Source organism: Cherax quadricarinatus, chromosome 43, assembly GCF_038502225.1.
Source record: "Cherax quadricarinatus isolate ZL_2023a chromosome 43, ASM3850222v1, whole genome shotgun sequence".
Classification (NCBI taxonomy): Eukaryota; Metazoa; Arthropoda; class Malacostraca; order Decapoda; family Parastacidae; genus Cherax; species Cherax quadricarinatus.
Window position 1 is genome coordinate 28,791,976 of NC_091334.1, and position 25,875 is coordinate 28,817,850.

The following is a 25,875-nucleotide window of genomic DNA, read 5'->3' on the forward strand; positions in this document are numbered from 1 at the left end:
CTACCACCACATCAACCACCCTGACACTCACCTACCACCACATCAATCACCGTGACACCCACCTACCACCACGTCAACCACCCTGACACACACCTACCACCACATCAACCACCCTGACACCCACTTACCACCACATCATCCACCGTGATACCCACCTACCACCACATCAACCACCCTGACACCCACTTACCACCACATCAAAGACAGTGACACCCACTTACCACCACATCACCACCGTGACACACACTTACCACCACATCAACCACCCTGACACCCACTTACCACCACATCAAGCATTGTGACACCCACTTACCACCACATCACCACCGTGACACCCACTTACCACCACATCACCACCGTGACACCCACTTACCACCACATCAACCACCCTGACACCCACTTACCACCACATCACCACCCTAACACCCACTTACCACCACATCACCACCGTGACACCCACTTACCACATCACCACCGTGACACCCACTTACCACCACACCACCACCGTGACACCCACTTACCACCACATCACCACCGTGACACCCACTTACCACCACATCACCACCCTAACACCCACTTACCACCACATCACCACCGTGACACCCACTTACCACCACATCACCACCGTGACACCCACTTACCACCACATCACCACCGTGACACCCACTTACCACCACATCACCACCCTAACACCCACTTACCACCACATCACCACCGTGACACCCACTTACCACCACATCACCACCGTGACACCCACTTACCACCACATCACCACCCTCACACCCACTTACCACCACATCAACCACCGTGACACCCACTTACCACCACATCACCACCGTGACACCCACTTACCACCACATCAACTACCCTGACACCCACCCACCACCACATCACCGTGACACCCACCTACCACATCAACCACCCTGACACCCACCCACCACCACATCACCGTGACACCCAATTATCACCACATCAAGCACCGTGACACCCACGTACCACCACATCAAACACCGTGACACCCACCTACCACCACATCAACCACCGTGACACCCACTCACCACCACATCACCACCGTGACACCCACTTACCACCACATCACCACCCTCACACCCACTTACCACCACATCAACCACCGTGACACCCACTTACCACCACATCAAACACCGTGACACCCACTTACCACCACATCACCACCCTGACACCCACTTACCATATCAACCACCGTGACACCCACCTACCACCACATCAACCACCCTGACACCCACCTACCACCACATCACTGTGACACCCACCTACCACCACATCAACCACCGTGACACCCACTTACCACCACATCAACCACCCTGACACCCACCCACCACATCACCGTGACACCCACCCACTACCACATCACCGTGACACCCACCCACCTCCACATCACCGTGACACCCACCCACCACCACATCACCCTGACACCCACCCACCACCACATCAACCACCGTGACACCCACCCACCACCACATCACCCTGACACCCACCCACCACCACATCACTGTAACACCCACCCACCACCACATCACCCTGACACCCACCCACCACCACATCACTGTAACACCCACCCACCACCACATCACGGTGACACCCACCCACCACCACATCACCCTGACACCCACTAACCACCAAATCAACCACCGTGACACCCACCCACCACCACATCACCCTGACACCCACCCACCACCACATCACTGTAACACCCACCCACCACCACATCACCCTGACACCCACCCACCACCACATCACTGTAACACCCACCCACCACCACATCACCCTGACACCCACCTACCACCACATCATCCACCGTGACACCCACCTACCACCACATCAACCACCCTGACACCCACCTACCACCACATCAACCACCCAGACACCCACTTACCACCACATCAACCACCCTGACTCCCACCCACCACCACATCACCGTGACACCCACTTACCACATCAACCACCGTGACACCCACCCACCACCACATCAGCCTGACACCCACCCACCACCACATCACCGTGACACCCACTTACCACATCAACCACCCTGACACCCACCCACCACCACATCACCCTGACACCCACCCACCACCACATCACCGTGACACCCACCCACCACCACATCACCGTGACACCCACCCACCACCACATCACCGTGACACCCACCTACCACCACATCAACCACCCTGACACCCACCCACCACCACATCACCGTGACACCCACCTACCACCATATCACCGTGACACCCACCCACCACCACATCACCGTGACACCCACCCACCACCACATCACGGTGACACCACCGCCACACAACAGTCTGGCGTCGACCATCACGGAGGTCTGACCACCAGACTGTACACAATCATTACTACACAGTTAAAAATACTGAAGTGTTTTAAGTGACATGGGCTCATACCGTTTTAGCGCTCTGTAATACATCTTAATAAGTCAGAAAATACACAGGAATTCATTGTGAGTAATGCAGTGTGCAGTGTATAATGTGTGGTGTATAATGTGCAGTGTATAATGTGTGGTGTATAATGTGCAGTGTATAATGTGTGGTGTATAATGTGCAGTGTATAATGTGTGGTGTATAATGTGCAGTGTATAATGTACAGTGCATAATGTACAGTGTATAATGTACAGTGTATAATGTACAGTGTATAATGTACAGTGTATAATGTACTGTGTATAATGTACAGTGTATAATGTACAGTGTATAATGTACAGTGTATAATGTACAGTGTATAATGTACTGTGTATAATGAACAGTGTATAATGTACAGTGTATAATGTACAGTGTATAATGTACAGTGTATAATGGACAGTGTATAATGGACAGTGTATAATGTACAGTGCATAATATACAGTTTATAATGTACAGTGTATAATGTACAGTGTATAATGTACAGTGTATAATGTACAGTGCTTAATGTACAGTGTATAATGTACAGTGTATAATGTACAGTGTATAATGTACAGTGTATAATGTACTTTGTATAATGTACAGTGCACAATGTACAGTGTATAATGTACAGTGTATAATGTACAGTGTATAATGTACAGTGTATAATGTACAGTGTATAATGTACAGCGTATAATGTACAGTGTATAATGTACAGTGTATAATGTACAGTGTATAATGTACAGTGTATAATGTACAGTGTATAATGTACAGTGTATAATGTATAGTGTATAATGTACAGTGTATAATGTACAGTGTATAACGTACAGTGTATAATGTACAGTGTATAACGTACAGTGTATAATGTACTTTGTATAATGTACAGTGCACATTGTACAGTGTATAATGTACAGTGTATAATGTACAGTGTATAATGTACAGTGTATAATGTACAGCGTATAATGTACAGTGTATAATGTACTTTGTATAATGTACAGTGTATAATGTACTTTGTATAATGTACAGTGTATAATGTACAGTGTATAATGTACTTTGTATAATGTACAGTGTATAATGTACAGTGTATAATGTACAGTGTATAATGTACAGTGTATAATGTACAGTGTATAATGTACAGTGTATAATGTACAGTGTATAATGTACAGTGTATAATGTACAGTGTATAATGTATAGTGTATAATGTACAGTGTATAATGTACAGTGTATAATGTATAGTGTATAATGTACAGTGTATAATGTACAGTGTATAACGTACAGTGTATAATGTACAGTGTATAACGTACAGTGTATAATGTACGTTGTATAATGTACAGTGCACATTGTACAGTGTATAATGTACAGTGTATAATGTACAGTGTATAATGTACAGTGTATAATGTACAGTGTATAATGTATAGTGTATAATGTACAGTGCATAACGTACAGTGTATAATGTACTTTGTATAATGTACAGTGCACAATGTACAGTGTATAATGTACAGTGTATAATGTACAGTGTATAATGTACAGTGTATATTGTATAGTGTATAATGTACAGTGTATAATGTACAGTGTATAATGTACTTTGTATAATGTACAGTGCACAATGTACAGTGTATAATGTACAGTGTATAATGTACAGTGTATAATGTATAGTGTATAATGTACAGTGTATAATGTACAGTGTATAATGTACAGTGTATAATGTACAGTGTATAATGTACAGTGTATAATGTACAGTGTATAATGTACTGTGTATAATGTACAGTGTATAATGTACAGTGTGTAATGTACGATGTATAATGTACAGTGTATAATGTACAGTGTATAATGTACAGTGTATAATGTACAGTATATAATGTACAGTGTATAATGTACTGTGTATAATGTACAGTGTATAATGTACAGTGTATAATGTACAGTGTGTAATGTACAGTGAATATTTTACAGTTTATAATGCACAGTGTATAATGTACAGTGCATAATGTACAGTGTATAATGTACAGTGTATAATGTAGAGTGTATAATGTACAGTGTATAATGTACAGTGCATAATGTACAGTTTATAATGTACAGTGTATAATGTACAGTGTGTGATGTACAGTGTATGATGTACAGTGTGTGATGTACAGTGTGTGATGTACAGTGTGTGATGTACAGTGTGTGATGTACAGTGTATGATGTACAGTGTATAATGTACTTTGTATAATGTACAGTGCACAATGTACAGTGTATAATGTACAGTGTATAATGTACAGTGTATAATGTACAGTGTATAATGTACAGTGTATAATGTACAGCGTATAATGTACAGTGTATAATGTACAGTGTATAATATACAGTGTATAATGTACAGTGTATAATGTACAGTGTATAATGTACTTTGTATAATGTACAGCGTATAATGTACAGTGTATAATGTACTTTGTATAATGTGCAGTGTATAATGTACAGTGTATAATGTACTTTGTATAATGTACAGTGTATAATGTACTTTGTATAATGTACAGCGTATAATGTACTGTGTGTAATGTACAGTGTATAATGTACTTTGTATAATGTACAGTGTATAATGTACAGTGTATAATGTACAGTGTATAATGTACAGTGTATAACGTACAGTGTATAATGTACAGTGTATAATGTATAGTGTATAATGTACAGTGTATAATGTACAGTGTATAATGTACAGTGTATAATATATAGTGTATAATGTACAGTGTATAATGTACAGTGTATAACGTACAGTGTATAATGTACAGTGTATAACGTACAGTGTATAATGTACTTTGTATAATGTACAGTGCACATTGTACAGTGTATAATGTACAGTGTATAATATACAGTGTATAATGTACAGTGTATAATGTACAGTGTATAATGTACAGTGAATAATGTACAGTGTATAATGTATAGTGTATAATGTACAGTGTATAATGTACAGTGTATAATGTACAGTGTGTAATGTATAGTGTATAATGTACAGTGTATAATGTACAGTGTATAATGTACAGTGAATAATGTACAGTGTATAATGTACAGTGTATAATGTACAGTGTATAATGTATAGTGTATAATGTACAGTGTATAATGTACAGTGTATAATGTACTTTGTATAATGTACAGTGCACAATGTACAGTGTATAATGTACAGTGTATAATGTACAGTGTATAATGTACAGTGTATAATGTATAGTGTATAATGTACAGTGTATAATGTACAGTGTATAATGTACTTTGTATAATGTACAGTGCACAATGTACAGTGTATAATGTACAGTGTATAATGTACAGTGTATAATGTACAGTGTATAATGTATATTGTATAATGTACAGTGTATAATGTACAGTGTATAATGTATAGTGTATAATGTATAGTGTATAATGTTTAGTGTATAATGTACAGTGTATAACATACAGTGTATAATGTACAGTGTATAACGTACAGTGTATAACGTACAGTGTATAATGTACAGTGTATAATGTACAGTGTATAATGTACAGTGTATAATGCATAGTGTATAATGTACAGTGTATAATGTACAGTGTATAATGTACAGTGTATAATGTACAGTGTATAATGTACAGTGCACAATGTACAGTGTATAATGTACAGTGTATAATGTACGGTGTATAATGTACAGTGTATAATGTACAGTGTGTAATGTACAGTGTATAATGTACAGTGTATAATGTACAGTGTATAATGTACAGTGTATAATGTAGAGTGTATAATGTATGGTGTATAAAGTACAGTGTATAAAGTACAGTGTATAATGTACTTTGTTTAATGTACAGTGTACAATGTACAGTGTATAATGTACAGTGTATAATGTACTTTGTTTAATGTACAGTGTACAATGTACAGTGTATAATGTACAGTGTATAATGTACAGTGTATAATGTACTTTGTTTAATGTACAGTGTACAATGTACAGTGTATAATGTACAGTGTATAATGTACAGTGTATAATGTACAGTGTATAATGTACAATGTATAATGTACTTTGTTTAATGTACAGTGTACAATGTACAGTGTATAATGTACAGTGTATAATGTACAGTGTATAATGTACAGTGTATAATGTACAGTGTATAATGTACAGTGTATAATGTACAGTGTATAATGTACAGTGTATAATGTACAGTGTATAATGTACAGTGTATAATGTACAGTGTATAATGTACAGTGTATAATGTACAGTGTATAATGTACAGTGTATAATGTACAGTGTATAATGTACAGTGTATAATGTACAGTGTATAATGTACAGTGTATAATGTACAGTGTATAATGTACAGTGTATAATGTACAGTGTATAATGTACAGTGTATAATGTACAGTGTATAATGTACAGTGTATAATGTACAGTGTATAATGTACAGTGTATAATGTATAGTGTATAATGTACAGTGTATAATGTACAGTGTATAATGTATGATGTATAAAGTACAGTGTATAATGTACAGTGTATAATGTACAGTGTATAATGTATGGTGTATAAAGTACAGTGTATAATGTACAGTGTACAATGTACAGTGTATAATGTACAGTGTATAATGTATGGTGTATAAAGTACAGTGTATAATGTACAGTGTATAATGTACAGTGTATAATGTACAGTGTATAATGTACAGTGTATAATGTACAGTGTATAATGTACAGTGTATAATGTACAGTGTATAATGTATAGTGTATAATGTACAGTGTATAATGTACAGTGTATAATGTATAGTGTATAATGTACAGTGTATAATGTACAGTGTATAATATACAGTGTATAATGTACAGTGTATAATGTACAGTGTATAATGTACAGTGAATAATGTACAGTGTATAATGTATAGTGTATAATGTACAGTGTATAATGTACAGTGTATAATGTACAGTGTATAATGTACAGTGTATAATGTACAGTGTATAATGTACAGTGTATAATGTACAGTGTATAATGTACAGTGTATAATGTACAGTGTATAATGTACAGTGTATAATGTACAGTGTATAATGTACAGTGTATAATGTACAGCGTATAATGTACAGTGTATAATGTACAGTGTATAATGTACAGTATAATGTACAGTGTATAATGTACAGTGTATAATGTACAGTGTATAATGTACAGTGTATAATGTACAGTGTATAATGTACAGTGTATAATGTACAGTGTATAATGTACAGTGTATAATGTACAGTGTATAATGTACAGTGTATAATGTACAGTGTATAATGTACAGTGTATAATGTATAGTGTATAATGTATAATGTACAGTGTATAATGTACAGTGTATAATGTACAGTGTATCATGTACAGTGCTTAATGTACAGTGTATAATGTACAGTGTATAATGTACAGTGTATAATGTACAGTGTATGATGTACAGTGTGTGATGTACAGTGTGTGATGTACAGTGTGTGATGTACAGTGTATGTGATGTACAAGGTGTGATGTACAGTGTGTGATGTACAGTGTATGTGATGTACAGTGTGTGATGTACAGTGTGAGATGTACAGTGTATGATGTACAGTGTGTGATGTGCAGTGTGTGATGTACAGTGTGTGATGTACAGTGTATGTACAGTGCATGATCTACAGTGTGTTATGTACAGTGTATAATGTACAGTGTATAATGTACAGTGTATAATGTACAGTGTATAATGTACAGTGTATAATGTACAGTGTATAATGTACAGTGTATAATGTATAGTGTATAATGTACAGTGTATAATGTACAGTGTATAATGTACAGTGTATAATGTACAGTGTATAATGTACAGTGTATAATGTACAGTGTATAATGTACAGTGTATAATGTACAGTGTATAATGTACAGTGTATAATGTACAGTGTATAATGTACAGTGTATAATGTACAGTGTATAATGTACAGTGTATAATGTACAGTGTATAATGTACAGTGTATAATGTACAGTGTATAATGTACAGTGTATAATGTACAGTGTATAATGTACAGTGTATAATGTACAGTGTATAATGTACAGTGTGTAATGTACAGTGTATAATGTACAGTGTATAATGTACAGTGTATAATGTACAGTGTATAATGTATGGTGTATAAAGTACAGTGTATAAAGTACAGTGTATAATGTACTTTGTTTAATGTACAGTGTACAATGTACAGTGTATAATGTACAGTGTATAATGTACTTTGTTTAATGTACAGTGTACAATGTACAGTGTATAATGTACAGTGTATAATGTACAGTGTATAATGTACAGTGTATAACGTACAGTGTATAATGTACAGTGTATAATGTACTTTGTATAATGTACAGTGTATAATGTACAGTGTATAATGTACAATGTATAATGTACTTTGTTTAATGTACAGTGTACAATGTACAGTGTATAATGTACAGTGTATAATGTACAGTGTATAATGTACAGTGTATAATGTACAGTGTGTAATGTATGGTGTATAAAGTACAGTGTATAATGTACAGTGTATAATGTACAGTGTATAATGTACAGTGTATAATGTACAGCGTATAATGTACAGTGTATAATGTACAGTGTATAATATACAGTGTATAATGTACAGTGTATAATGTACAGTGTATAATGTACAGTGTATAATGTACAGTGTATAATGTACAGTGTATAATGTACAGTGTATAATGTACAGTGTATAATGTACAGTGTATAATGTACAGTGTATAATGTACAGTGTATAATGTACTTTGTATAATGTACAGTGTATAATGTACAGTGTATAATGTACAGTGTATAATGTACTTTGTATAATGTACAGTGTATAATGTACTGTGTATAATGTACAGTGTATAATGTACTTTGTATAATGTACAGTGTATAACGTACAGTGTATAATGTACAGTGTATAATGTACAGTGTATAACGTACAGTGTATAATGTACAGTGTATAATGTACAGTGTATAATGTACAGTGTATAATGTACAGTGTATAATGTACAGTGTATAATGTACAGTGTATAATGTACAGTGTATAATGTACAGTGTATAATGTACAGTGTATAATGTACAGTGTATAATGTACAGTGTATAATGTACAGTGTATAATGTACAGTGTATAATGTACAGTGTATAATGTACAGTGTATAATGTACAGTGTATAATGTACAGTGTATAATGTACAGTGTATAATGTACAGTGTATAATGTACAGTGTATAATGTACAGTGTATAATGTACAGTGTATAATGTACAGTGTATAATGTACAGTGTATAATGTACAGTGTATAATGTACAGTGTATAATGTATAGTGTATAATGTACAGTGTATAATGTACAGTGTATAATGTACTTTGTATAATGTACAGTGAACAATGTACAGTGTATAATGTACAGTGTATAATGTACATTGTATAATGTGCAGTGTATGATATACAGCATATGATGTACGGTATATAATGTATAGTGTATAATATGCAGCGTATAATGTACAGTGTATAATGTACAGTGTATAATGTACAGTGTATAATGTACAGTGTATAATGTACAGTGTATAATGTACAGTGTATAATGTACAGTGTATAATGTACAGTGTATAATGTACAGTGTATAATGTACAGTGTATAATGTACAGTGTATAATGTACAGTGTATAATGTACAGTGTATAATGTACAGTGTATAATGTACAGTGTATAATGTACAGTGTATAATGTACAGTGTATAATGTACAGTGTATAATGTACAGTGCACAATGTACAGTGTATAATGTACAGTGTATAATGTACAGTGTATAATGTACAGTGTATAATGTACAGTGTATAATGTAGTGTATAATGTACAGTGTATAATGTACAGTGTATAATGTACAGTGTATAATGTACAGTGTATAATGTACAGTGTATAATGTACTTTGTTTAATGTACAGTGTACAATGTACAGTGTATAATGTACAGTGCATAATGTACAGTGTATAATGTACAGTGTATAATGTACAATGTATAATGTACTTTGTTTAATGTACAGTGTACAATGTACAGTGTGTGATGTACAGTGTATGATGTACAGTGTGTGATGTACAGTGTGTGATGTACAGTGTATGTGATGTACAGTGTATGTGATGTACAGTGTGTGATGTACAGTGTGTGATGTACAGTGTATAATGTACTTTGTTTAATGTACAGTGTACAATGTACAGTGTATAATGTACAGTGCATAATGTACAGTGTATAATGTGCATTGTATAATGTACAATGTATAATGTACTTTGTTTAATGTACAGTGTATAATGTACAGTGTATAATGTACAGTGTATAATGTACAGTTTATAATGTACAGTGTATAATGTACAGTGTATAATGTACAGTGTATAATGTACAGTGTATAATGTACAGTGTATAATGTACAGTGTATAATGTACAGTGTATAATGTACAGTGTATAATGTACAGTGTATAATGTACAGTGTATAATGTACAGTGTATAATGTACAGTTTATAATGTACAGTGTATAATGTACAGTGTATAATGTACAGTGTATAATGTACAGTGTATAATGTACAGTGTATAATGTACAGTGTATAATGTACAGTTTATAATGTACAGTGTATAATGTACAGTGTATAATGTACAGTGTATAATGTACAGTGTATAATGTACAGTGTATAATGTACAGTGTATAATGTACAGTGTATAATGTACAGTGTATAATGTACAGTGTATAATGTACAGTGTATAATGTACAGTGTATAATGTACAGTTTATAATGTACAGTGTATAATGTACAGTGTATAATGTACAGTGTATAATGTACTTTGTTTAATGTACAGTGTATAATGTAGGCTGGTTGGAATGTCTTCAACTTGAGTGTAAAGTAACAGCCTGGATGAAGGTGTTCCTCACACTTGGGTGTAAAGTAACAGCCTGGATGAAGGTGTTCCTCACACTTGGGTGTAAAGTAACAGCCTGGATGAAGGTGTTCCTCACACTTGGGTGTAAAGTAACAGCCTGGATGAAGGTGTTCCTCACACTTGAGTGTAAAGTAACAGCCTGGGTGAAGGTGTCCCTCACACTTGAGTGTAAAGTAACAGCCTGGATGAAGGTGTCCCTCACACTTGAGTGTAAAGTAACAGCCTGGGTGAAGGTGTCCCTCACACTTGAGTGTAAAGTAACAGCCTGGATGAAGGTGTCCCTCACACTTGAGTGTAAAGTAACAGCCTGGATGAAGGTGTCCCTCACACTTGAGTGTAAAGTAACAGCCTGGATGAAGGTGTCCCTCACACTTGAGTGTAAAGTAACAGCCTGGGTGAAGGTGTCCCTCACACTTGAGTGTAAAGTAACAGCCTGGATGAAGGTGTCCCTCACACTTGAGTGTAAAGTAACAGCCTGGGTGAAGGTGTCCCTCACACTTGAGTGTAAAGTAACAGCCTGGATGAAGGTGTCCCTCACACTTGAGTGTAAAGTAACAGCCTGGATGAAGGTGTCCCTCACACTTGAGTGTAAAGTAACAGCCTGGATGAAGGTGTCCCTCACACTTGAGTGTAAACTAACAGCCTGGGTGAAGGTGTCCCTCACACTTGAGTGTAAACCAACAGCCTGGGTGAAGGTGTCCCTCACACTTGGGTGTAAACTAACAGCCTGGGTGAAGGTGTCCCTCACACTTGAGTGTAAACTAACAGCCTGGGTGAAGGTGTCCCTCACACTTGGGTGTAAAGTAACAGCCTGGGTGAAGGTGTCCCTCACACTTGGGTGTAAAGTAACAGCCTGGATGAAGGTGTTCCTCACACTTGGGTGTAAAGTAACAGCCTGGATGAAGGTGTTCCTCACACTTGGGTGTAAAGTAACAGCCTGGATGAAGGTGTCCCTCACACTTGGGTGTAAAGTAACAGCCTGGGTGAAGGTGTCCCTCACACTTGAGTGTAAAGTAACAGCCTGGGTGAAGGTGTCCCTCACACTTGAGTGTAAAGTAACAGCCTGGATGAAGGTGTCCCTCACACTTGAGTGTAAAGTAACAGCCTGGATGAAGGTGTCCCTCACACTTGAGTGTAAAGTAACAGCCTGGATGAAGGTGTCCCTCACACTTGAGTGTAAAGTAACAGCCTGGGTGAAGGTGTCCCTCACACTTGAGTGTAAAGTAACAGCCTGGGTGAAGGTGTCCCTCACACTTGAGTGTAAAGTAACAGCCTGGATGAAGGTGTCCCTCACACTTGAGTGTAAAGTAACAGCCTGGGTGAAGGTGTTCCTCACACTTGAGTGTAAAGTAACAGCCTGGATGAAGGTGTCCCTCACACTTGAGTGTAAAGTAACAGCCTGGATGAAGGTGTCCCTCACACTTGAGTGTAAAGTAACAGCCTGGGTGAAGGTGTCCCTCACACTTGAGTGTAAAGTAACAGCCTGGGTGAAGGTGTCCCTCACACTTGAGTGTAAAGTAACAGCCTGGATGAAGGTGTCCCTCACACTTGAGTGTAAAGTAACAGCCTGGATGAAGGTGTCCCTCACACTTGAGTGTAAAGTAACAGCCTGGGTGAAGGTGTCCCTCACACTTGAGTGTAAAGTAACAGCCTGGATGAAGGTGTCCCTCACACTTGAGTGTAAAGTAACAGCCTGGATGAAGGTGTCCCTTACACTTGAGTGTAAAGTAAGCCTGGATGAAGGTGTCCCTCACACTTGAGTGTAAAGTAACAGCCTGGATGAAGGTGTCCCTCACACTTGAGTGTAAAGTAACAGCCTGGATGAAGGTGTCCCTCACACTTGAGTGTAAAGTAACAGCCTGGATGAAGGTGTCCCTCACACTTGAGTGTAAAGTAACAGCCTGGATGAAGGTGTCCCTCACACTTGAGTGTAAAGTAACAGCCTGGGTGAAGGTGTCCCTCACACTTGAGTGTAAAGTAACAGCCTGGATGAAGGTGTCCCTCACACTTGAGTGTAAAGTAACAGCCTGGGTGAAGGTGTCCCTCACACTTGAGTGTAAAGTAAGCCTGGATGAAGGTGTTCCTCACACTTGAGTGTAAAGTAACAGCCTGGGTGAAGGTGTCCCTCACACTTGAGTGTAAAGTAACAGCCTGGATGAAGGTGTCCCTCACACTTGAGTGTAAAGTAACAGCCTGGGTGAAGGTGTTCCTCACACTTGAGTGTAAAGTAACAGCCGGGGTGAAGGTGTCCCTCACACTTGAGTGTAAAGTAACAGCCTGGATGAAGGTGTCCCTCACACTTGAGTGTAAAGTAAGCCTGGATGAAGGTGTTCCTCACACTTGAGTGTAAAGTAACAGCCGGGGTGAAGGTGTCCCTCACACTTGGGTGTAAAGTAACAGCCTGGGTGAAGGTGTTCCTCACACTTGAGTGTAAAGTAACAGCCTGGGTGAAGGTGTTCCTCACACTTGAGTGTAAAGTAACAGCCTGGGTGAAGGTGTTCCTCACACTTGAGTGTAAAGTAACAGCCTGGGTGAAGGTGTCCCTCACACTTGAGTGTAAAGTAACAGCAGAAAGTGTAAACTAACAGCCTGGGTGAAGGTGTCCCTCACACTTGAGTGTAAACTAACAGCCTGGGTGAAGGTGTCCCTCACACTTGGGTGTAAACTAACAGCCTGGGTGAAGGTGTCCCTCACACTTGAGTGTAAAGTACCAGCCTGGGTGAAGGTGTCCTTCACCAGAAAGTTCAAGTATAACTACACTAACTTGTACTTGACAGGCAGCCACCTGCAGGGGAAGAAAGACTTGGCATAACGTGGACTCAGCAATACCGGGCTGCACACACCAACCTTTCAATTTTATAGAAGACCCCGTTCTTGGCAAGAAAAGGGCTAAGTTAATTTTTTTTTCTAGGGCTGGTAAAGGAGGTTAGGGAAGGGGGCTACAATGTCAAAAAAAATAAAAATAAAAAATACTTCAAAATTCACAGTAAAATCTTATCATTCTGAGAAACCTTTCTTAGGATTCTTTTCTTTATCTTTGGACACTGAATAGTTTTGAATGGCCAAAACAATGGCAGATCTGGATGCCACTTTGCCTTCTCCAACTTCATGTAGACTAGCTAAAGGATGTCTTCTTGAGGCTTACCATTAACTTATATTTTCTAAATCTCTCAAAAAGATCTTTAAGTCGAGAAATACTTTCTTGCCAAGTATCAGAAATCCCAGCTAAATCATTCCGGTAAGCCTCAGTACCTACTACACTTCATTAGAGTAGAGAATTAATTTCTGGAATGTGGCTGGTGAGTTCCTCATGTCAAACAGAGTTTCTGCATACTCTTAATGTCTTGAAATTATGAAGGCAGATATTTACTTGGCCTTGTCAGTTATGGGAGCTTGAGGTCTAATTGTGAGACAAAATTGTCTTTACCCATTAAATCTACTACATCGTCATTACTGGAAAGAGAATAAGCATCCGGCAATGTGACCTCATTCACCTGGCGGTAGTATGTACACATTTGTACTCACCTGTCAAGTATTTTTTACAAGGATGCAAGAAGAGGCCCATGTACTTGTGTTAGTTTCTGCTTCTTTGGGTTAGCTCTGTAGGGAGAGAGTTTAATAGGTTTAGCAGAGCCTAAACCTACATCATGAAAACCAAGACTGCATATAATCAGAATATCTGAAAATGTGTCTGGATAGGACTACAGAAGATGGAAAGATCAGTCATTTGGGCCTCCATAAGTCCCGAAAAGAGGGTGAGGGTTCTGAAGTAGACCTGAGTTAGGAAGTCATAGTTGAACCTCTAGAACTTTATTCAAGGAGTCAGGATTGTCATCAAGGTCCGTAGGCATAGGAGACAATGTCATTATCGGGGAATAAAGTGACTCAGAAGTTTTTAATTTGGCCTTGTTTCAGGTTTGTTGAGTGGCGCTACCACATAGTTAAGATCTGAATTTTTCTGCGTCGTCTTTAAAGTGTGACCAGGCACAGGTTCCTGGATCAACACTTTTTCTGCGTTATTAAATGAACGAAGGTTTGATGCCTTGTCATACCTCTGTCTCATGTTAACCAGGATATTTTTAAGGTTGTACTTGACCATCTGACGTGCTAGGTGTAGTTTTGCTTTGGGATCAGATGGAGACTTCACAGCATCCAAGCCATCCTTTTTCAAACACTTGCAGTGGACCTCATGACCAAAAATCAATTCAAAAGAACTGTACCCTGTGAATTCTTGCAGTTTCACAGAAAAAAAAGCAGTAGAGGTAAAGATATATACCAGTCTGGAGGGAAATACTGCCAATAAGTATGTAACATGGTTTTCAATTTTTAGTAAAAAAATTTCAGTGTTCTTCGATTGAGATAATCTGAGGAAAGGTTTTGATTAATATCTAATATGCTCAACACTTCTCTTAAAACTTTAGAAGTAAAATTAGCATTTTATTTACTTTAAACAATCCATGGAATTCCCACTTGGGATATAAATCTAATGAGGGGTTATAAGATTTGTGTTAATATTACACATAGACACTGCCCCAGGATACCTGTTGGTTTTATCCATAATAGTTAATCTTCATAGTTAGATAAACTGGTTACCTGGTTTGGCTTTAGGTAAAGGTCCTACACAGTCTCCAAAAGGTTCTTCATCAGCTGGTATGGAACGAAGTGACGCAGGTTTGTTGTAGTGTCCGGGTTTTCCCCACTTGTTGACTCTCACGGCAGCACCTGATGTAGCTCCGGACATCTCGTAGTAAACCTGGCCAATCAATATGTTTACTATTATGATAGTTTTTGTGAAGAGGCAATGGTATGGTGATACAGACAAGATGTGGAAAAAGACACTTATGTACAGTTCAGGACATTTATTAAAGGAAACGTTTCTCCACGAGTGACTTCTTCAGTCCTAATACAGAGAAAACTAAGACAATGTGTATATATAGTGGCAGGAGTCAGGTGAAGCGTCGTGTGGGTAGAGGTGGTAGTAGTAGTAGTAGTAGTAGTAGTGGAACTAAGGAGGTGAGACGGATGGCTACAGAAGGACCTGTTGACATCATGTAACAGCAGTTTCCAGAATGGGTAATATCCTGTTGATTAGTAATTTTGAGATACTGTAACTACCGGACTTTTGCTTTATAGTGTTACTGACAGCAATTAGTGCAGCTTCTATGCATTTTCTCCATCTTAAGTCGTCTTCATTAATCACTAGCTTAGCCTCACTGAATTTCATGAGGTGTCCAACATCGTCCCTATGTTGAACACACGAGTTTTTACGATCATCATTTCTGCAAGCATTTTTGTGTTCTGCTATCATAATGTCCAGAGATCTGGCTGTTTCCCCTACATATACTTTGTCACACACCCCACATGGTATAGTGTAAATTCCTGCACTTGTTCCAGAATCATGCTTGGGTTTTTGTATCAGGTTCCTAATAGTAGTTGAAGAGCTGGTAAATATTTTAGCCAGTTTTCTGTCAAACATTTTTGAAACGTTAGTGGCAACGTTGCTGACCGGTAAAACGATGTAACTTGCAGGCTTTTCTTCAACTTGACTGGTGTTGGTCTTGCTGAGGATACGTGTCGCACGTTTCCTGCAGTCACCTATGAAGTGCAGGGGAAAGTGTAGTGAACTAAAAGAGTTGGTGATGTATGTACATTCTTCTTCGAGGAACTGCGGACTGGAAATTCTGTAGGCTCTCAGAAAGAAGCCAACAACTACCCTTCTTTTAGTTCTGGTGTCATGGTGAGAGAAGATATGTAGAAGATCGTTCTTGTATGTAGGTTTCCGGTAGACTTTAAAAGAAAGTCTGTTTTCCCCAGTGCGTAGGAGAACGTCGATATAAGGTAATTGGTTGTCCTTCTCCTCCTCTAGTGTAAATTTAATAGTAGGTTCCAGAGTGTTGATGGCGTTGAGGATGCCATGTACGCATAGATTTTTGAGTACAATGACCAAAATATCATCAACGTACCGCATCCATGTAACTGAACAAGGGATGTTACTGAGAATCCGTCTGGATTCCAGGTCCTCCATATATAAATTGCCAAGAACTGCACTACGAGGGGATCCCATGGCTAGCCCGAAAAGTTGTTTGTATTTCTTATCCTCAAACCTAAAGCAGTTATAACGAACACAAAGTTCGACAAGGCTCACAAAATCTTGGCGGGGTACAGGTAACTCTATCATCGTTAATCACCCTGCGAAGAAGATCAATGGCTTGATCAGCTGGGACATTGGTGAATAAGGCAGTCACGTCGAAACTTGCAAGTTTCTTATCACTCATGTCGAGATCCCTGATACGGTTAAGAAGGTCACCCGAATGCTTCAGGTGAGCCTGACCAATTGTACCCAGGAGCTTAGATAAATATTTCGCCAAAACTCTTTCCAGGCTGTGTGGGGCGCTGCCGATTCCAGATGTAATAGGTCTCATAGGCACATTTGGTTTGTGGGTCTTCGGTAAACCATACAGCCTTGCTGACTTCACCTGACTCCTGCCACTATGTATACGCGTTGTCTTAGTTTTCTCTGTATTAGGACTGAAAAAGCTACTCGTTGCGAAACGTTTCCTTTAATAAATGTATTGAACTGTACATAAATGCCTTTTTCCACATAGCTTTTGTGAAACCCAAATGTGGATGAATTATGGGCAACCCTCTAATTCTGTGACTTAAACTTTTTTGGGGCACGATTAACTTATCAGCAGTGCACATCTCCCTTACTTGCCACTAGGTTAAATTATTAAGAAATAATTTGTAATTGTATATTTAGTAGGGGGCACAGCGTCGCCTTCAGAAATTGCTCACTTGAAAGCAAAGAGTAGGGGTCCCTCTGTTACTCTTCCTTGAAGGTCGCTCCGTCGAGCACGGAGTGGGAAGCACCTGGTAATCCTGATACCCAGAAATAGGAAGGCTTGACTAGGAATCTTTCTTTACGAGGCCTTGGCCTTAGCCAGCTGTAATCATAAAACAACGTGTCCATCCCAAGATCCGAGTCTGCCTTGCTAAGGTCAACATTCTTACCAGACTTTCCGTTGGCCATTGCCAGTGATAAAGCCATAGTTGGAGAGGAGATAGAGCTTTCAGCAGAATCACAACAGAATGGGGCCCAATATGTCTTAATGAGTAAAAGTTTAACTTCTTTCAGGGAACCTCACCTGATACACCTACAGTTAGATACACAAATAACCTGCACATAGAAGAGAGAAGCTTACGACGACGTTTCGGTCCGACTTGGACCATTTACAAAGTCACACTAACTAGAAGTGGAGCAGGACGGATATATATAGGCAGGAAGAGGCAGTGGTGGTGGTGGTAGTAGTAGTAGTAGTAGTAGTAGTAGTAGTAGTAGTAGTAGCAGTAGAAGTAGTAGTAGTAGTGGTAGTGGTAGTAGTGGGGAATAAGGAGGAGGAGCCAGTCAAATACAAAGAAAGGGGAGCACTGCAAGGGAGCTAGGTGCCCACAGAGGGAGAGCAAGTGCACAGAGGTGGGGGGAAGGGGAAGTGGTGAAATAAACAATGAAGGAACAGAAACGCGAGACAGAAGAAAGAAAGACAACCCAGAGGATGAAAAGGAAAGAGGAAAGGGGAAGAGGGAGAAGAAGAAAAAAAAAGAAAAAATGAGGAGTCAGGTTAAGTCACGGGTGTTCTGAAGTTTGGAGCATTTTACAATGTAGTGGGAGAGGAAGGCATCTACAGAGACGGAGCCACGACTAAGATTCATACAAGGAAAGTTGTGTATTAAGGAGAATTCAACCAGACGGCGACTGTTAGAGCTGGAAGTAGGGAAGACAGTTTTAGCAGAAGACCAGTCAATAGGATAACTGTGATCTCTGACGTGACAGAAAAGAGCATTATTAGTGTCGGCAAGCCTAACACTATTTTTGTGCTCTCTAAGTCTGTGCGGGTTATTTGTGTATCGTTCCAGTCACGGTATTGTGCCTTATTTTGCTATTTACAGTTAAATAATCTGTAAAGTATTTCTAACAGAGCCGAGATTGGGAGTATTTCCTCTCAAAGAAGGGAACAGTAGATAACTGTGTCCCTGAACGAGGTCACCTGTCCTGGTGAATCATTCTCCTTTATTCAAATCTGACTGAAGATATGAAAGGGACCATACACGCATCTACTTTGCTCTGGTTAGAGAAGCAGTGATGCCGATGGATTGTTGAGAACCCAAGTTACTCCACTTACCGCATCTGAAAAACTGTCTTCGGAGTTTGAGACAGTTGACAATAATATGGCCGAGCTTACGTCAGCAGCGACAGGCTCGGGAATCTCGTCTCGTGCACCTTTCTGGCCTCGAGGTTTGCATCATGAATCACTCGCAGCTTCCGTCCTCGGATCACCAGTAGAAGTGATTCCCCGATGACCTCTGTCCGTACAGTGCTGGTGGGAAGCATCTTAGTGGTCTCATCACTTAGGATGCAATCGGCTTCATAAGTATCTACGTACTTGATCGCTTCCATGGAGGTCACAAGCTTATGATCTATAGGTAGATTATTACCTCCTGCCTTTTTCTATGCGACTTCTACCGGAGAATACTAGGTCAACTTACTGACCCCCTCTAGCATCTAGCGTTGCTGGTGTCGTAACAGATTGTTAGTCAGAATTCAAACCGGCTATTCCTTACCATATTAAGCTTCTCATAGTTCTTTGAGATTACAACTAGATGTCTGGTGGCTAAAGCTCTCATTTCACACGGCAAGGGTCCGGGTTCGAATCCCGACGAGGGTAGAAATATTGGGCCTGTTTCTTTACACCGGTCGTCTATGTTCACCCATCAGTAAAATGGGTACCTGAGTGTTAGTGGACTGGTGTGGGTCACATCCTGGGTGTTAGTGGGCTGGTGTGGGTGGCATCCTGGGTGTTAGTGGACTGGTGTGGGTCGCATCCTGGGTGTTAGTGGACTGGTGTGGGTCACATCCTGGGTGTTAGCGGACTGGTGTGGATCACATCCTGGGTGTTAGTGGACTGGTGTGGATCACATCCTGGGTGTTAGTGGACTGGTGTGGGTCGCATTCTGGGTGTTAATGGACTGGTGTGGATCACATCCTGGGTGTTAGTGGACTGGTGTGGGTCGCATTCTGGGTGTTAATGGACTGGTGTGGGTCACATCCTGGGTGTTAGTGGACTGGTGTGGGTCACATCCTGGGTGTTAGTGGACTGGTGTGGGTCACATCCTGGGTGTTAGTGGACTGGTGTGGGTCACATCCTGGGTGTTAGTGGACTGGTGTGGGTCACATCCTGGGTGTTAGTGGACTGGTGTGGGTCACATCCTGGGTGTTAGTGGACTGGTGTGGGTCACATCCTGGGTGTTAGTGGACTGGTGTGGGTCACATCCTGGGTGTTAGTGGACTGGTGTGGGTCACATCCTGGGTGTTAGTGGACTGGTGTGGGTCACATCCTGGGTGTTAGTGGACTGGTGTGGGTCACATCCTGGGTGTTAGTGGACTGGTGTGGGTCACATCCTGGGTGTTAGTGGACTGGTGTGGGTCACATCCTGGGTGTTAGTGGACTGGTGTGGGTCACATCCTGGGTGTTAGTGGACTGGTGTGGGTCACATCCTGGGTGTTAGTGGACTGGTGTGGGTCACATCCTGGGTGTTAGTGGACTGGTGTGGGTCACATCCTGGGTGTTAGTGGACTGGTGTGGGTCACATCCTGGGTGTTAGTGGACTGGTGTGAGTCACATCCTGGGTGTTAGTGGACTGGTGTGGGTCACATCCAGGGTGTTAGTGGACTGGTGTGGGTTGCAATAGTGTAATTGACTAGTATTAATATGTAATTACCCGAGTAAATTACCCGAGTAAATTACCCGAGTAAATTACCCGGGTAAATTACCCGGGTAAATTACCCGAGTAAATTACCCGGGTAAATTACCCGAGTAAATTACCCGAGTAAATTACCCGAGTAAATTACCCGAGTAAATTACCCGAGTAAATTACCCGAGTCGAGTAGTAGATATTACTGAATATCAGTTATGACCAAGGTCATAATGTGATTAATTTATATGTATTATCCACTTAATATTATACTCTGGGTTTCTTTAATATTAGCTAAATTAAAGATTCCACTAGTTTATAATATTATCTGATTTAGGAATATACCCGGGTATGATGTATATATATATATCTTGAGTAATGTGTTAGGTAGGTACTCCTGGCTAAGGTTTATAACAAGGTATCACCATTGGTGGGTAGTTTGCACCGCTCTACCCTCTTCCCCTTTTGACGAGTTGATGTCATGAAGGAATTTACTGTATATGGCAGTTCACTCTCTCTGCTGACTCAGTGTGCATTGACTGAGCTACCCTCCTAGTACTCCGCTTTATTCTCACTTGGATAGAGAATTGGGTTATAGAAACTGCTACCCTCCTAGTACTCCGCCTTATTCTCACTTGGATAGAGAGTTGGGTTATAGAAACTGCTACCCTCCTAGTACTCCGCCTTATTCTCACTTGGATAGAGAATTGGGTTATAGAAACTGCTACCCTCCTAGTACTCCGCCTTATTCTCACTTGGATAGAGAATTGGGTTATAGAAACTGCTACCCTCCTAGTACTCCGCCTTATTCTCACTTGGATAGAGAATTGGGTTATAGAAACTCCTGATCCAGCTTGTGGTTTATTGTGAAGTCTTCTGACAAGCATATACTGTTACCTTCAGGTTACAATGTGACGACCAGTGTCAAGCTTAGAACTTTGTGATATATTCCTTATGCCAGGGAGTTACTCAGTGAAAGTGTTAATTCTCGATATATGTACTTACACACAAGTAATGTTACTATTGAGGAAGCAGTAATATTCCTCTGATCATTGTCGAGTGTAGTGGCCATGTTGACATGTACATTCTATTTAAGAGTTTTCTTGTGTGAAGTAAAGTTTCTGACAGTGATATTTAATAGATATTTATGAATATCTAAAGTATTTAAGCTTTTAAATAAAAAGAAACTTGAGAAGACTGAGTAACTATTATTTGTGCCTTACATTTCTAAGTTTGGAACCATATCTTCTTATTCTATGAAGTGTGTTGTTACGGAGTGCACTAACCTGGCTAGAGATTAAGATTTGAACCGTAACACCCGAGTAAATTACCCGAGTCGAGTAGTAGATATTACTGAATATATACAGTCTATCGATAATTTAATCTCCAGACATATGTGACCTGGTAACCTGAGAAGGTGGGCACGAAGGTTGGATATTGTGACCTGAGAAGGTGGGCGCGAAGGTTGGATATTGTGACCTGAGAAGGTGGGCGCGAAGGTTGGATATTGTGACCTGAGAAGGTGGGCGCGAAGGTTGGATATTGTGACCTGAGAAGGTGGGCGCGAAGGTTGGATATTGTGACCTGAGAAGGTGGGCGCGAAGGTTGGATATTGTGACCTGAGAAGGTGGGCGCGAAGGTTGGATATTGTGACCTGAGAAGGTGGGCACGAAGGTTGGATATTGTGACCTGAGAAGGTGGGCGCGAAGGTTGGATATTGTGACCTGAGAAGGTGGGCGCGAAGGTTGGATATTGTGACCTGAGAAGGTGGGCGCGAAGGTTGGATATTGTGACCTGAGAAGGTGGGCGCGAAGGTTGGATATTGTGACCTGAGAAGGTGGGCACGGAGGTTGGATATTGTGACCTGAAGGTTGGATATTGTGACCTGAGAAGGTGGGCGCGAAGGTTGGATATTGTGACCTGAGAAGGTGGGCGCGAAGGTTGGATATTGTGACCTGAGAAGGTGGGCGCGAAGGTTGGATATTGTGACCTGAGAAGGTGGGCGCGAAGGTTGGATATTGTGACCTGAGAAGGTGGGCACGGAGGTTGGATATTGTGACCTGAGAAGGTGGGCGCGAAGGTTGGATATTGTGACCTGAGAAGGTGGGCGCGAAGGTTGGATATTGTGACCTGAGAAGGTGGGCGCGAAGGTTGGATATTGTGACCTGAGAAGGTGGGCGCGAAGGTTGGATATTGTGACCTGAGAAGGTGGGCGCGAAGGTTGGATATTGTGACCTGAGAAGGTGGGCGCGAAGGTTGGATATTGTGACCTGAGAAGGTGGGCGCGAAGGTTGGATATTGTGACCTGAGAAGGTGGGCGCGAAGGTTGGATATTGTGACCTGAGAAGGTGGGCGCGAAGGTTGGATATTGTGACCTGAGAAGGTGGGCGCGAAGGTTGGATATTGTGACCTGAGAAGGTGGGCGCGAAGGTTGGATATTGTGACCTGAGAAGGTGGGCGCGAAGGTTGGATATTGTGACCTGAGAAGGTGGGCGCGAAGGTTGGATATTGTGACCTGAGAAGGTGGGCACGAAGGTTGGATATCGTGACCTGAGAAGGTGGGCACGAAGGTTGGATATCGTGACCTGAGAAGGTGGGCACGAAGGTTGGATATCGTGACCTGAGAAGGTGGGCACGAAGGTTGGATATCGTGACCTGAGAAGGTGGGCACGAAGGTTGGATATCGTGACCTGAGAAGGTGGGCACGGAGGTTGGATATTGTGACCTGAGAAGGTGGGCGCGAAGGTTGGATATTGTGACCTGAGAAGGTGGGCGCGAAGGTTGGATATTGTGACCTGAGAAGGTGGGCGCGAAGGTTGGATATTGTGACCTGAGAAGGTGGGCGCGAAGGTTGGATATTGTGACCTGAGAAGGTGGGCGCGAAGGTTGGATATTGTGACCTGAGAAGGTGGGCGCGAAGGTTGGATATTGTGACCTGAGAAGGTGGGCACGAAGGTTGGATATTGTGACCTGAGAAGGTGGGCACGAAGGTTGGATATTGTGACCTGAGAAGGTGGGCACGAAGGTTGGATATTGTGACCTGAGAAGGTGGGCACGAAGGTTGGATATTGTGACCTGAGAAGGTGGGCACGGAGGTTGGATATTGTGACCTGAGAAGGTGGGCACGGAGGTTGGATATTGTGACCTGAGAAGGTGGGCGCGAAGGTTGGATATTGTGACCTGAGAAGGTGGGCGCGAAGGTTGGATATTGTGACCTGAGAAGGTGGGCACGGAGGTTGGATATTGTGACCTGAGAAGGTGGGCGCGAAGGTTTGATATTGTGACCTGAGAAGGTGGGCGCGAAGGTTGGATATTGTGACCTGAGAAGGTGGGCACGGAGGTTGGATATTGTGACCTGAGAAGGTGGGCGCGAAGGTTGGATATTGTGACCTGAGAAGGTGGGCGCGAAGGTTGGATATTGTGACCTGAGAAGGTGGGCGCGAAGGTTGGATATTGTGACCTGAGAAGGTGGGCACGAAGGTTGGATATTGTGACCTGAGAAGGTGGGCGCGAAGGTTGGATATTGTGACCTGAGAAGGTGGGCGCGAAGGTGGGATATTGTGACCTGAGAAGGTGGGCACGAAGGTGGGATATTGTGACCTGAGAAGGTGGGCGCGAAGGTGGGATATTGTGACCTGAGAAGGTGGGCACGAAGGTTGGATATTGTGACCTGAGAAGGTGGGCACGAAGGTTGGATATTGTGACCTGAGAAGGTGGGCACGAAGGTTGGGATATTGTGACCTGAGAAGGTGGGCACGCGAAGGTGGGACATTGTGACCTGAGAAGGTGGGCACGAAGGTGGGACATTGTGACCTGAGAAGGTGGGCACGAAGGTTGGATATTGTGACCTGAGAAGGTGGGCGCGAAGGTGGGACATTGTGACATGAGAAGGTGGGCGCTAAGGTGGGACATTGTGACCTGAGAAGGTGGGCGCGAAGGTGGGACATTGTGACCTGAGAAGGTGGGCGCGAAAGTGGGACATTGTGACCTGAGAAGGTGGGCACGAAGGTGGGATATTGTGACCTGAGAAGGTGGGCACGAAGGTGGGATATTGTGACCTGAGAAGGTGGGCACGAAGGTGGGACATTGTGACCTGAGAAGGTGGGCGCGAAGGTGGGACATTGTGACCTGAGAAGGTGGGCACGAAGGTGGGACATTGTGACCTGAGAAGGTGGGCGCGAAGGTGGGACATTGTGACCTGAGAAGGTGGGCGCGAAGGTGGGATATCGTGACCTGAGAAGGTGGGCACGGAGGTGGGATATCGTGACCTGAGAAGGTGGGCACGGAGGTGGGATATCGTGACCTGAGAAGGTGGGCACGGAGGTGGGATATCGTGACCTGAGAAGGTGGGCACGGAGGTTGGATATCGTGACCTGAGAAGGTGGGCACGGAGGTTGGATATCGTGACCTGAGAAGGTGGGCACGGAGGTTGGATATCGTGACCTGAGAAGGTGGGCACGGAGGTTGGATATTGTGACCTGAGAAGGTGGGCACGGAGGTTGGATATTGTGACCTGAGAAGGTGGGCACGGAGGTTGGATATTGTGACCTGAGAAGGTGGGCACGGAGGTTGGATATTGTGACCTGAGAAGGTGGGCACGGAGGTTGGATATTGTGACCTGAGAAGGTGGGCACGAAGGTTGGATATTGTGACCTGAGAAGGTGGGCACGGAGGTGGGACATTGTGACCTGAGAAGGTGGGCACGAAGGTGGGACATTGTGACCTGAGAAGGTGGGCGCGAAGGTGGGACATTGTGACCTGAGAAGGTGGGCGCGAAGGTGGGACATTGTGACCTGAGAAGGTGGGCGCGAAGGTGGGACATTGTGACCTGAGAAGGTGGGC

The 25,875-nt window shown here is 41.7% G+C and overlaps 1 protein-coding gene across 1 annotated transcript in view; it reads left to right on the forward strand.

Annotated features, from left to right (window-relative positions):
- The first annotated feature begins 2,350 nt into the window (after positions 1 to 2,350).
- The window catches only part of LOC138853896 (uncharacterized), a 67,679-nt gene continuing 44,154 nt past the window's right edge, over positions 2,351 to 25,875 (forward strand). Inside the window, exon 1 of the mRNA XM_070093479.1 lies at positions 2,351 to 2,494. The gene's annotated coding sequence lies outside the window, so the exon portion shown is untranslated. The remainder of the gene's footprint in view (positions 2,495 to 25,875) is intronic.